The 11,938-nt window shown below is 44.1% G+C and overlaps 1 pseudogene; it reads right to left on the bottom strand.

Annotated features, from left to right (window-relative positions):
- Positions 1-10,302: 10,302 nt before the first annotated feature.
- LOC789587 (large ribosomal subunit protein uL22-like) lies at positions 10,303-10,884 on the bottom strand (annotated as a pseudogene).
- Positions 10,885-11,938: the final 1,054 nt, after the last annotated feature.

Below are 11,938 nucleotides of genomic sequence, written 5' to 3'. Positions count from 1 at the left end.
AGAAAGGAGGAGTGGGTGGGATAGGAAACCCATTCCTCAAGACAGTGCCCTGCTTGAAACCATGCAACTCAGATTGGGACTTGAACCCACAGACTTTTAACTGAGATCACACACCTGGTCTCAGGACTTAGTAAAGCTCATGTTCTTGCTGTCTTATTACAGAAAGAATTCAGTGAGAGACAAAGTGATAGGTAAGAAATGGATTCATTTAGAGAGAAACACACTCCACAGACAGAGTGTAGACCATCTCAGAAGGCGAGAGGCCCTGAGACATGGGGTAGTTAGTTTCTAGGGACTGAGTACAAGCTTCCTCTGTCCATGGAATTTTTCAGGCAAGAATACTGGAATGAGGGCCATTCCCTTCTCCAGGGGATCTTCCTGACCCAGGGACTGAACCCAGGTGTCTGTGCATTGCAGGCAGATTCTTTACCATCTGAGTCACCAGGGAAGCCTCAAATAGGCTAATGGGTTGGGAGGATTATTCCAACTATTCTGGGGAAGGAGGGATTTCCAGGAATTGGGCCACCACCTACTTTTTGGCCTTTTATGGTTAGCCTCCGAACTGTCATAACTCTGGTGGGTGTGTTATTTAGATGCTAATGCGTTACAATGAGCAAATAATGAGGATCAAGGTCCACTGGAAGTCAACTCTTTTGCTTTCATGGACCTCGTTGGTTTTAACCAGTTTTGTCATGTCCTCTGGCTATGTCATTCTCTTAAAGTTGTGCCCTGCCCCCTTCCCTCCTTTTTCATCCTGAGAGCCACATTTCTTGGGCAGCCATCTTCTGGGACCGTCTGTGGCTAATAACACAAGAGATAGGAGTTTTTTAGAATTTGTTTGTTTTGGTATACAGCATGAAGAAGTCTCCACCAAGCTCTGGACATTGTCCAGGCAGTCAGCATGGACATATGGCAAATGGTTCTGAAACAGGAGGGAAGAGGGCAGGGCACAACCTTTGAAAAGATGAACATAGCTCAAGGACAAAACATAAACTGATTAGAATCAAATGGGTCTGAGATGGCAGACAAGTCAACTTCCACTAGACCTTGATCCTGAGTATATGCTCATTGTAACACATCAGCAAGCTAAAAGACACACCAAGAGGCACCGTGACAGTTCCAAAGCTGACCATCAAAGACCAAAAATTGGGGGTGGAAATTGGGCCCAATTCCTGGAAATCTCCACCCTGTCAACTGCAAATTGGCACTTACCAAGAGCACTGCCCATGACTGAACAACAAAGGCATTTGCCCCCTGCTTCTACGGAGATTGAACCCCATGCTGCTCTAGCTGTTGACCTTCAACAACCCCTGAGGGAGTTCAGGGTGGAGTGAGGCACTCTGTGCTCCAGGGAATCTGGTGGGATAGGTCTTCAGACAGTTGGATGTTTTAGGAACAGATTTTATGATCTCAATCCTTGCATCTCCTCATATCTAGAGAAGCACTAAATCCCTTCATGGTGACATCAGACCCTCATGACTAACAAAAAACCTTTTGTAAATTGAGTGCTTCATGGTATTGAACTCCCCCTTCACCAAAACCTTATATATTGACCTTTCCATACCGCTGCTTTGGAGCGGTCTCTCAGAGCCATCTGAGATGCTGCCTCCCGGGCTGCAGTCCTCATTTTGCCTCAAATAAAACTTAACTCACAACTCTCAAGCTGTACATCTTTTTTCAGTTGACAACCGCTTCCCCAAAACAGTTGGAATAAGCTTCTCACTCATTAGCCTATGAAATTACCTGGCCCATAAAAACTAACCACACCACCTGCTGAGGCCTCGTTTGCTCTCTGGAATGGCCCACATTCTTGTCTGTGGAGTGTGCTTCTAAGGCTGCACTTGCCCTCTGAGATGGCAAACTCTGTCAGCAAAGTGTTTCTCTCTAAATAAATCCACTTCTTACCTATCACTTTGTCTTTCACTGAATTCTTTCCCCAATGAGACATCAAGAACCTGAGGCTAGGTCCTAAAACCAGGTCTATGATCTCAGTTGGAAGACTGTGGGTTTGGGCTAGCTTTGAGTACAGGCCGCATGGATTCAAATCCCGAACTGAGGGAAATGGTTTCAGATTCTGCCCAAGGCAGTTCTCAGTCTGTACCTGACAACACCTTACCCAGAGCAGAACCAGGCACCCCAGGACCAGAGGATAGAGAATCAAACTTCTCAAACCGTGTTCACTTTCATGATTACCATGGTGTTCCCCACCCTTCCCACTGCCCCATTTTTTTTCTGGACTGTTCTAGGGGTGGAAGGAACTGGGAATTTGGAGTTCAGAGACCATGGTTCCAGACCAGTCAGGGCTTCTGGGTACATTTGTATGCCTTGTACCCCCAAATAACTGGCAGATCGACTTCTGCTGCCAGCTGTGTGTCTATAGGACTGAGTTCATCCAAAGGTACTGATACCAAGCTGGACCCTTTGACCCCCATTTCTTGATTACAGGAAATACGCGTCATTCAGCCTCTACGACCTTCCATGAGTTCCAAGGAGCAGGTTCAAACTGTTGCTAATCAGGGAAGGGAAAGAATGTAGAGATAAGGAACAGTCAAAAGAGATAATAGTGCAGCCTTGGGGCAGGGTTCTGACTCCCCATCAAGGGATACACATATGAATATCTTTGAGTTGTTTGGAAGATACTGAAACCCCCACCAGTTCAGTTCAGTTCAGTCGCTCAGTTGTGTCTAACTGTTTGTGACCCCACGAATCACAGCACGCCAGGTCTCCCTGTCCATCACCAACTCCCGGAGTTCACTGAGACTCATGTCCATCGAGTCAGTGATGCCATCCAGCCATCTCATCCTCTGTCGTCCCCTTCTCCTCCTGCCCCCAATCCCTCCCAGCGTCAGAGTCTTTTCCAGTGAGTCAACTCTTCGCATGAGGTGGCCAAAGTACTGGAGTTTCAGCTTTAGCATCATTCCTTCCAAAGAAATCCCAGGGCTCATCTCCTTCAGAATGGACTGGTTGGATCTCCTTGCAGTCCAAGGGACTCTCAAGAGTCTTCTCCAACACCACAGTTCAAAAGCATCAATTCTTCGATGCTTAGCTTTCTTCACAGTCCAACTCTCACATCCATACATGACTAGTGGAAAAACTATAGCCTTGACTAGACAGACCTTTGTTGGCAAAGTAATGGCTCTGCTTTTCAATATGCTATCTAGGTTGGTCATAACTTTTCTTCCAAGGAGTAAGCGTCTTTTAATTTTATGGCTGCAGTCACCATCTGCAGTGATTTTGGAGCCCCCCAAAATAAAGTCTGACACTGTTTCCACTGTTTCCCCATCTATTTGCCATGAAGTGATGGGACTGGATGCCATGATCTTTGTTTTCTGAATGTTGAGTTTTAAGCCAACTTTTTCACTCTCTTCTTTCACCTTCATCAAGAGGCTTTTTAGTTCCTCTTCACTTTCTGCCATAAGGGTGGTGTCATCTGCTTATCTGAGGTTATTGATTTTTCTCCCAGCAATTTCAGCCCAGCATTTCTCATGATGTACTCTGCATATAAGTTAAATAAGCAGGGTGACAATATACAGCCTTGATGTACTCCTTTTCCTATTTGGAACCAGTCTGTTGTCCCATGTCCAGTTCTAACTGCTGCTTCCTGACCTGCATATAGGTTTCTCAAGAGGCAGATCAGGTGGTCTGGTATTCCCATCTCCACCAGGTGGGAGAAATTAACAAAATGCTGCCCACAAGACCAGTTGTGGGTACTTTCCTCCCGCTTACCTCACCACCATCCAATCAGAAAAATGTCCTCAAGCTGAGCATGCCCTCTTTGAACCATTACTATTGATATAAAACCTCTCACTACACGCTCCAGGTTAGGACACAGGGTTCTGAAGGTATTAGCTGCTATACCTCCCTTTGCCTGGCAAAACAATAAAGCTATTCTTTTCTGCCTCAACCAAAACTCTGTCTCTGAGAATTAATTTGGGCTCAGGGCATAGAAGCGGATTCAGCTTCAGTGCCATATGGGCTGGTAGGGGTCAAGGCCCTCCCATTACTCAGCTGTGAGGGTTTAGGAAAGCCATGGCATCTTCTCCAGGTCTTAGCTTTCTCACCTGTAAATTGGGGGTAATGTTGATACCCTGACCAACTCCAAATTCACTTTCCTTGCTGCACAACAGGTCAATAAATCCTAGAGACAAAGTGTTAAGGCAAGGAGTGTGACTTTATTGGGAAAGCCAGCAGACCAAGAAGATGGCAGACTAATGTCTCAAAATAACCAAATGATCAGGGTCTGGATGCCAGATTCTTTCACAGAAGAGAGACGAAGGGAAGTTGGGAAATAAAAGGGCAGACTAGAGGAAGAGGTGGTGAGGAAGTAAGTTAGAAAGGGCTATCAATCTTGAAAACCACTTCCAGGAATGGCCAGTCCATGGAAGGAATGTGTTAATATCTTCTTTCCTGTTCAGTTCAGTTCAGTCACTCAGTTGTGTCTGACTCTTTGCAATCCTGTGGGCCGCAGAATGCCAGGATTCCCTGTCCATCACCAACTCCTGTAGCTTGCTCAAACTCATGTCCATCGAGTCAGTGATGCCATCCAACCATCTCATCCTCTGTCGTCCCCTTCTCCTCCTGCCTTCGATCTTTCCCAGTATCAGGGTCTTTTCCAATGAGTCAGTTCTTTGCATCAGGGGGCCAAAGTATTGGAGTTTCAGCTTCAGCATCAGTCCTTCCAATGAATATTCAGGGCTGATCTCCTTCAGAATGGACTGGTTGGATCTCCTTGCAGTCCAAGGAACTCTCAAGAGTCTTCTCCAACACTACAGTTCAAAAGCATCAATTCTTCAGTGCTCATCTTTCTTTATAGTCCAACTCTCACATGACTCCCAGAAAAAACATAGCTTTGACTATATGGACTTTTGTCGGCAGAGTAATGCCTCTGCTTTTTAATATGCTGCCTAGGTTGGTCATAGCTTTTCTTTCAAGGAGTAAGCATCTTTTAATTTCATGGCTGCAGTCACCTTCTGCAGTGATTTTGGAGCCCCCCAAAATAAAGTTTGACACTGTTTCCACTGTTTCCCCATCTATTTCCCATGAAGTGATGGAACCAGATGCCATGATCTTAGTTTTTTGAATGTTGAGTTTTAAGCCAGCTTTTTCACTCTCCTCTTTCACTTTCATCAAGAGGCTCTTTAGTTCCTGTTTGCTTTCTGCTATAAGGGTGGTGTCATCTGTGTATCTGAGGTAATTGATATTTCTCTTGGCAATCTTGATTCCAGCTTGTGCTCCATCCAGCCTGGAATTTCACATGATGTACTCTCTATAAAGAAATGCAGAAAAGCAAAATGGCTGTCTGGGGAGGCCTTACAAACAGCTGTGAAAAGAAGAGAAGCGAAAAGCAAAGGAGAAAAGGAAAGATATAAGCATCTGAATGCAGAGTTCCAAAGAATAGCAAGGAGAGATAAGAAAGTCTTCCTCAGTGATCAATGCAAAGAAATAGAGGAAAACAATAGAATGGGAAAGATTAGAGATCTCTTCAAGAAAATTAGAGATACCAAGGGAACGTTTCATGCAAAGATGGGCTCAATAAAGGACAGAAATGATATGGACCTAAGAGAAGCAGAAGATATTAAGAAGAGATGGTAACAATACACAGAAGAACTATACAAAAAAGATCTTCACGACCCAGATAATTACGATGGTGTGATCACTCTCCTAGAGCCAGACATCCTGGAATGTGAAGTCAAGTGGGCCTTAGAAAGCATCACTATGAACAAAGCTAGTGGAGGTGATAGAATTCCAGTTGAGCTATTCCAAATCCTGAAAGCTGATGCTGTGAAAGTGCTGCACTCAATATGCCAGCAAATTTGGAAAACTCAGCAGTGGCCACAGGACTGGAAAATGTCAGTTTTCATTCCAATCCCAAAGAAAGGCAATGCCAAAGAATGCTCAAACTACCTCACAGTTGCACTCATCTCACATGCTAGTAAAGTAATGCTCAAAATTCTCCAAGCCAGGCTTCAGCAACATGTGAACCATGAACTTCCAGATGTTCAAGCTGGTTTTAGAAAAGGCAGAGGAACCAGAGATCAAATTGCCAACATTTACTGGATCATTAAAAAAGCAAGAGAGTTCCAGAAAAACATCTATTTCTGCTTTATTGACTATGCGGACTATTTCTGCTTTATTTGACTGTGTGGATCACAATAAACTGTGGAAAATTCTGAAAGAGATGGGAATACCAGACCACCTGACCTGCCTCTTGAGAAATCTGTATGCAGGTCAGGAAGCAACAGTTAGAACTGGACATGGAACAATAGATGGGTTCCAAATAGGAAAAGGAGTATGACAAGGCTGTATACTGTCACCCTGTTTATTTAACTTATATGTAGAGTACATCATGAGAAACACTGGGCTGAAGGAAGCACAAGCTGGAATCAAGATTGCTGGAAGAAATATCAATAACCTCAGATATGCAGATGACACTACCCTTATGGCAGAAAGTGAAGAGGAACTAAAGAACCTCTTGATGAAAGTGAAAGAGGAGAGTGAAAAAGTTGGCTTAAAGCTCAACATTCAGAAAACAAAGATCATGGCATCCAGTCCCATCACTTCATGGCAAATAGATGGGGAAACCGTGGAAGCAGTGTCAGACTTTATTTTTTGGGGCTCCAAAATCACTGCAGATGGTGATTGGAGCCATGAAATTAAAAGACGCTTACTCCTTGGAAGGAAAGTTATAACCAACATAGACAGCATATTAAAAAGCAGAGACATTACTTTGTCAACAAAGGTCTGTCTAGTCAAGGCTATGGTTTTTCCAGTAGTCATGTATGGATGTGAGAGTTGGACTATAAAGAAAGCTGAGCACCGAAGAATTGATGCTTTTGAACTGTAGTGTTGGAGAAGACTCTTGAGAGTCCCTTGGACTGCAAGGAGATCCAACCAGTCCCTTCTGAAGGAGATCAGCCCTGGGTGTTCATTGGAAGGATTGATGCTAAAGCTGAAACTCCAATATTTTGGTCACCTGATGCAAAGAGCTGACTCATTTGAAAAGACCCTGATGTTGGGAAAGATTGAAGGCAGGAGGAGAAGGGGACAACAGAGGATGAGATGGTTAGATGGCATCACGGACTCAATGGACATGAATTTGAGTGGACTCCAGGAGTTGATGATGGACAGGGAGGCCTAGCGTGCTGTGGTTTATGGGGTTGCAAAGAACGGACACGATTGAGCGACTGAACTGAACTGACTGAACTGAACTCTGTATATAAGTTAAATACAGCCTTGACAAATTCCTTTCCCAATTTGAAACTGGTCTGTTGTTCCACGTCCAGTTCTAACTGTTGCCTCTTGACCTGCATACAGATTTCTCAGGAGGCAGGTCGGGTGGTCTGGTATTCCCATCTCTTGAAGATTTTTCCAGTTTGTTGTGATCCACACAGTCAAAGGCTTTGGAATAGTCAATAAAGCAGAAATAGATGTTTTTCAGGAACTCTCTCGCTTTTTGATGATCAAAAGATGTTGACAATTTGATCTCTGGTTCCTCTGCCTTGTCTACATCCAGCTTGAACATCTGGAAGTTCACAGTTCAGATACTGTTGAAGCCTGGCTTGGAAAATTTTGAGCTATATTTTGCTAGCGTGTGAGATGAGGGCAATTGTGCACTAGTTGGAACATTCTTTGGCATTGCCTTTCTTTGGGATTGGAATGAAAACTGACCTTTTCTAGTCCTGTGGCCACTGCTGAGTTTTCCAAATTTGCTGGCATATTGGTTGCAGCGCTTTCACAGCATCATTTTTTACAATTTGAAATAGCTCAAGTGGAATTCCATCACCTCAACTAGCTTTGTTCGTAGTGGTGCTTCCTAAGACTCACTTGACTTCACATTCCAGGAAGTCTGGCTCTAGGTGAGTGATCACATCATCGTGATTATCTAAGTCATGAAGATCTTTTTTGTATAGTTCTTCTGTGTATTGTTACCACCTCTTCTTAATATCTTCTGCTTCTGTTAGGTCCATACCATTTCAGTCCTTTATTGTGCCCTTCTTTGCATGAAAACTTCCCTTGGTATCTCTAATTTTCTTGAAGAGATCTCTAGCCTTTCCCATTCTATTGTTTTCCTCTATTTCTTTGCATTGATCACTGAGGAAGGCTTTCTCATCTCTCCTTGTTATTCTTTGGAACTCTGCATTCAAATGGGTATATCTTTCCTTTTCTCCTTTGCTTTTCGCTTCTCTTCTTTTCACAGCTATTTGTAAGCCCTCCTCAGACAACAATTTTGCCTTTTTGCATTTCTTCGGGATGGCCTTGATCACTGCCTCCTGTACAATATCATGAACCTCTGTCCATAGTTCTTCAGGCACTCTATCAGACCTAATCCCTTGAATCTATTTGTCGTTTCCACTGTATAGTCGTAAGGGATTTGATTTAGATCATACCTGAATGGTCTAGTGGTTTTCCCTACTTTATTCAATTTAATGATCTGAGCTACAGTCAGCTCCTGATCTTGTTTTGGCTGACTGTATAGAGCTTCTCCATCTTTGGCTGTAGATACAATCAATCTGACTTCAGTATTGACTATGGTGATGTCCATATGTAGAGTCTTCTCTTGTGTTGTTGGAAGGGGATTCTCTTCTTCAGGATCCTGACTTGCTGAGAGATCAAGGAACAACTTTCTCAGCTTCCTTTTCCTTGATCCCAAGTTTACAAACTCCTTTCCTGCAGCACTGATGGACAGGGTCATATTATCTCCCTGGGAGCTGAAGAAAGGTGAGTGACTGTTAACTTTTGTTAACAGTCATGCAGGTTCTCTGAGGCAGGCCATTACGTATAAATATATTTTCAAAAGCAAGAAACAGTTCCAAGACAGAGTCAGAATTGGCTCTTCCCTGCAACAATACTTGTTCTGCCCACTTGGCAGGCATAGGTCAGTGACACGTGGGACCTCAGTGTTTTGTGAATCATGAGGATGCTGGCCCACTTGGGCAGGCCCTCCTCCAGCGCTCTCCTATGACCCCACCCTGGCCTCCTAGTGTGCCTGGACCCTGGTCCAGCTCCCCTCCGGAGACCTGGCAGGGCTCTGGGAACCTGCCCCTGTTGTATCTGCTCACATCCCTATCCTTTTATTTCTCCTTCAAGACATCTTCTCAGTTTACTGTTAATTTTCTTAATTGATTCATATTTTCTTAATTATTATAAAAGTAATCAAATGTCCTGGTTAAAAAAAAAATGCAAACAGCTCACTGAGATAGAAGATGAAAAGGAGAGGTTTTCCTTTTCCAAGCTTCTCAAGCCCCTCCTGTATCAGTAGCTTCAGTTCAGTTCAGTTCAGTCACTCAGTCGTGTCTGACTCTTTGCGACCCCATGAATTGCAGCACGCCAGGCCTCCCTGTCCATCACCAATGCCCGGAGTTCACTCAGACTCACGTCCATAGAGTCAGTGATGCCATCCAGCCATCTCATCCTCTGTCGTCCCCTTCTTCTCCTGCCCCCAATCCCTCCCAACATCAGGGCCTTTTCCAATGACTCAAATCTTCGCATGAGGTGGCCAAAGTACTGGAGTTTCAGCTTTAGCATCATTCCTTCCAAAGAAATCCCAGGGCTCATCTCCTTCAGAATGGACTGGTTGGATCTCCTTGCAATCCAAGGGACTCTCAAGAGTCTTCTCCAACACCACAGTTCAAAAGCATCAATTCTTTGGCGCTCAGCCTTCTTCACAGTCCAACTCTCACAGCCATACATGACCACTGGAAAAACCATAGCCTTGACTAGACAGACCTTTGTTGGCAAAGTAATGTCTCTGCTTTTCAATATGCTATCTAGGTTGGTCATAACTTTTCTTCCAAGGAGTAAGTGTCTTTTAATTTCATGGCTGCAATCACCATCTGCAGTGATTTTGGAGCCCCAAAAAATAAAATCTGACACTGTTTCCCCATCTATTTGCCATGAAGTGATGGGACTGGATGCCATGATCTTCGTTTTCTGAATGTTGAGCGTTAAGCCAACTTTTTCACTCTCCACTTTCACCTTCATCAAGAGGCTTTTTAATTCCTCTTCACTTTCTGCCATAAGGGTGGTGTCATCTGCATACCTGAGGTTATTGATATTTCTCCCGGCAGTCTTGATTCCAGCTTGTGCTTCTTCCAGCCCATTGTTTCTCATGACGTACTCTGCATATAAGTTAAATAAGCAGGGTGACAATATACAGCTTTGACGTACTCCTTTTCCTATTTGGAACCAGTCTGTTGTTCCATGTACAGTTCTTTTTTTTTTTTTTTTTTTTGTGCTAACACGTGAAATACATTTACTAATTAAGACAACCAACACTTTTATTTGCATTTATTTTTTGCGGCATTTATTCCTGGGCCATAAGTTTTTGTTTCTTCAGTTTCTTCTGGGATATCTTTTTCTTCTGTGCAACCTCCTCTTCTGGTTTAGGAACAATCTGTTCTTTTTCAGTAAGGATCATCTCAATGTGGCATGGAGAGCTCATGTGTGGGTTGATCCGACCGTGAGCTCTGTAAGTCCTGCGCCGCATCTTGGGGGCTTTGTTCACTTGGATGTGCTCAATGACCAGAGAATCTACATCTAAGCCCTTAAGTTCAGCGTTACTCTCTGCATTTTTGAGCATGTGTAGTAAAAATTCAGCACTTTTTTTTGGGCCGCCGACCCTGCGTCCAGCCCCACTGTTTAGCCTGTGCACACCTACCAACTCCACCATTGTAACGACGGAATGGCACACATTGTTTCTTTAAAGTGACATCCTTCAGATACTTGGTGGCTTTTCGGATATGCATACCCTTCATGGCCTGGGCAGTTTCACGAGTGTTCTTAAAGTGAACACGAAGATTTGAACCTCTTGATTTGCATGATTTTGTGGGGTTTTCTGGGTCAAGTGAATAGCGCACCATTTTTAGGGGTCACCTCAGGCCGCTTACCAGAAAAGCCATGTCCAGTTCTAACTGTTGCTTCCTGACCTGCATACAGATTTCTCAAGAGGCAGGTCAGGTGGTCTGGTATTCCCATCTCTTGAAGAATTTTCCACAGTTTATTGTGATCCACACAGTCAAAGGCTTTGGCATAGTCAATAAAGCAGAAATAGATGTTTTTCTGGAACTCTCTTGCTTTTTCCATGATCCAGCAGATGTTCGCAATTTGATCTCTGGTTCCTATACCTTTTCTAAAGCCAGCTTGAACAACTGGAAGTTCACGGTTCACGTATTGCTGAATCCTGGCTTGGAGAATTTTGAGCATTACTTTACTAGTGTGTGAGATGAGTGCAATTGTGCGGTAGTTTGAGCATTCTTTGGCATTGCCTTTCTTTGGGATTGGAATGAAAACTGACCTTTTCCAAAAAAAAAAAAAATGCAAACAGCTGTCTGAGATAGAAGATAAAAAGGAGAGGTTTTCCTTTTCCAAGCTTCTCAAGCCTCCCCTGTATCAGTAGCTTAGCATCCCAGCTAACTCCTTGTTCTCTCCATACAGCCCAGGGCATGAGACAGTCTCTGCTTGCAAGGGCCCTACCCTGCCCTACTCAGGGAAATTGGCTTGCACAGGCAACCTCACCAGATGTTTGTGGGGATGGAAGGCATATACACCACTAGCCCCTCAGCACAGAAGTCTGAGCCCCCATGCTCATCTCTGGGCAGCAAGGTGACCAGCATCTGCTGGGTGCCTGGCGCTGCTGCCCATACCCCAGCACTGGGGGGAGAAGGAGTAGGAGAGGGGGCTCCTGGCACTGTGCCTGCAAGGGAGTTGCTGACTGGGGTGGTTGACAGCTTTTTCTGAAATGCCAATAAATCACCAATCTCTGCCTGGCTCACTAGGATAGATTCCGTCACTTAAAAACTCTAATCCTCAGAAGCTCATCACCCCCTATCCAGTGTCTTTATGTTCCCATGGCAGTTGACAAACATAAGACCTCTGGTTGGTGGTGTCAATTATAAAAATATATGCACAACCTAAAAGTTGAGTTATATTTTATTCAGTG

This window comes from Bos taurus, chromosome 18 (assembly GCF_002263795.3).
Source record: "Bos taurus isolate L1 Dominette 01449 registration number 42190680 breed Hereford chromosome 18, ARS-UCD2.0, whole genome shotgun sequence".
Taxonomy (NCBI): Eukaryota; Metazoa; Chordata; class Mammalia; order Artiodactyla; family Bovidae; genus Bos; species Bos taurus.
This window is presented reverse-complemented; position numbering and strand designations above follow the sequence as displayed.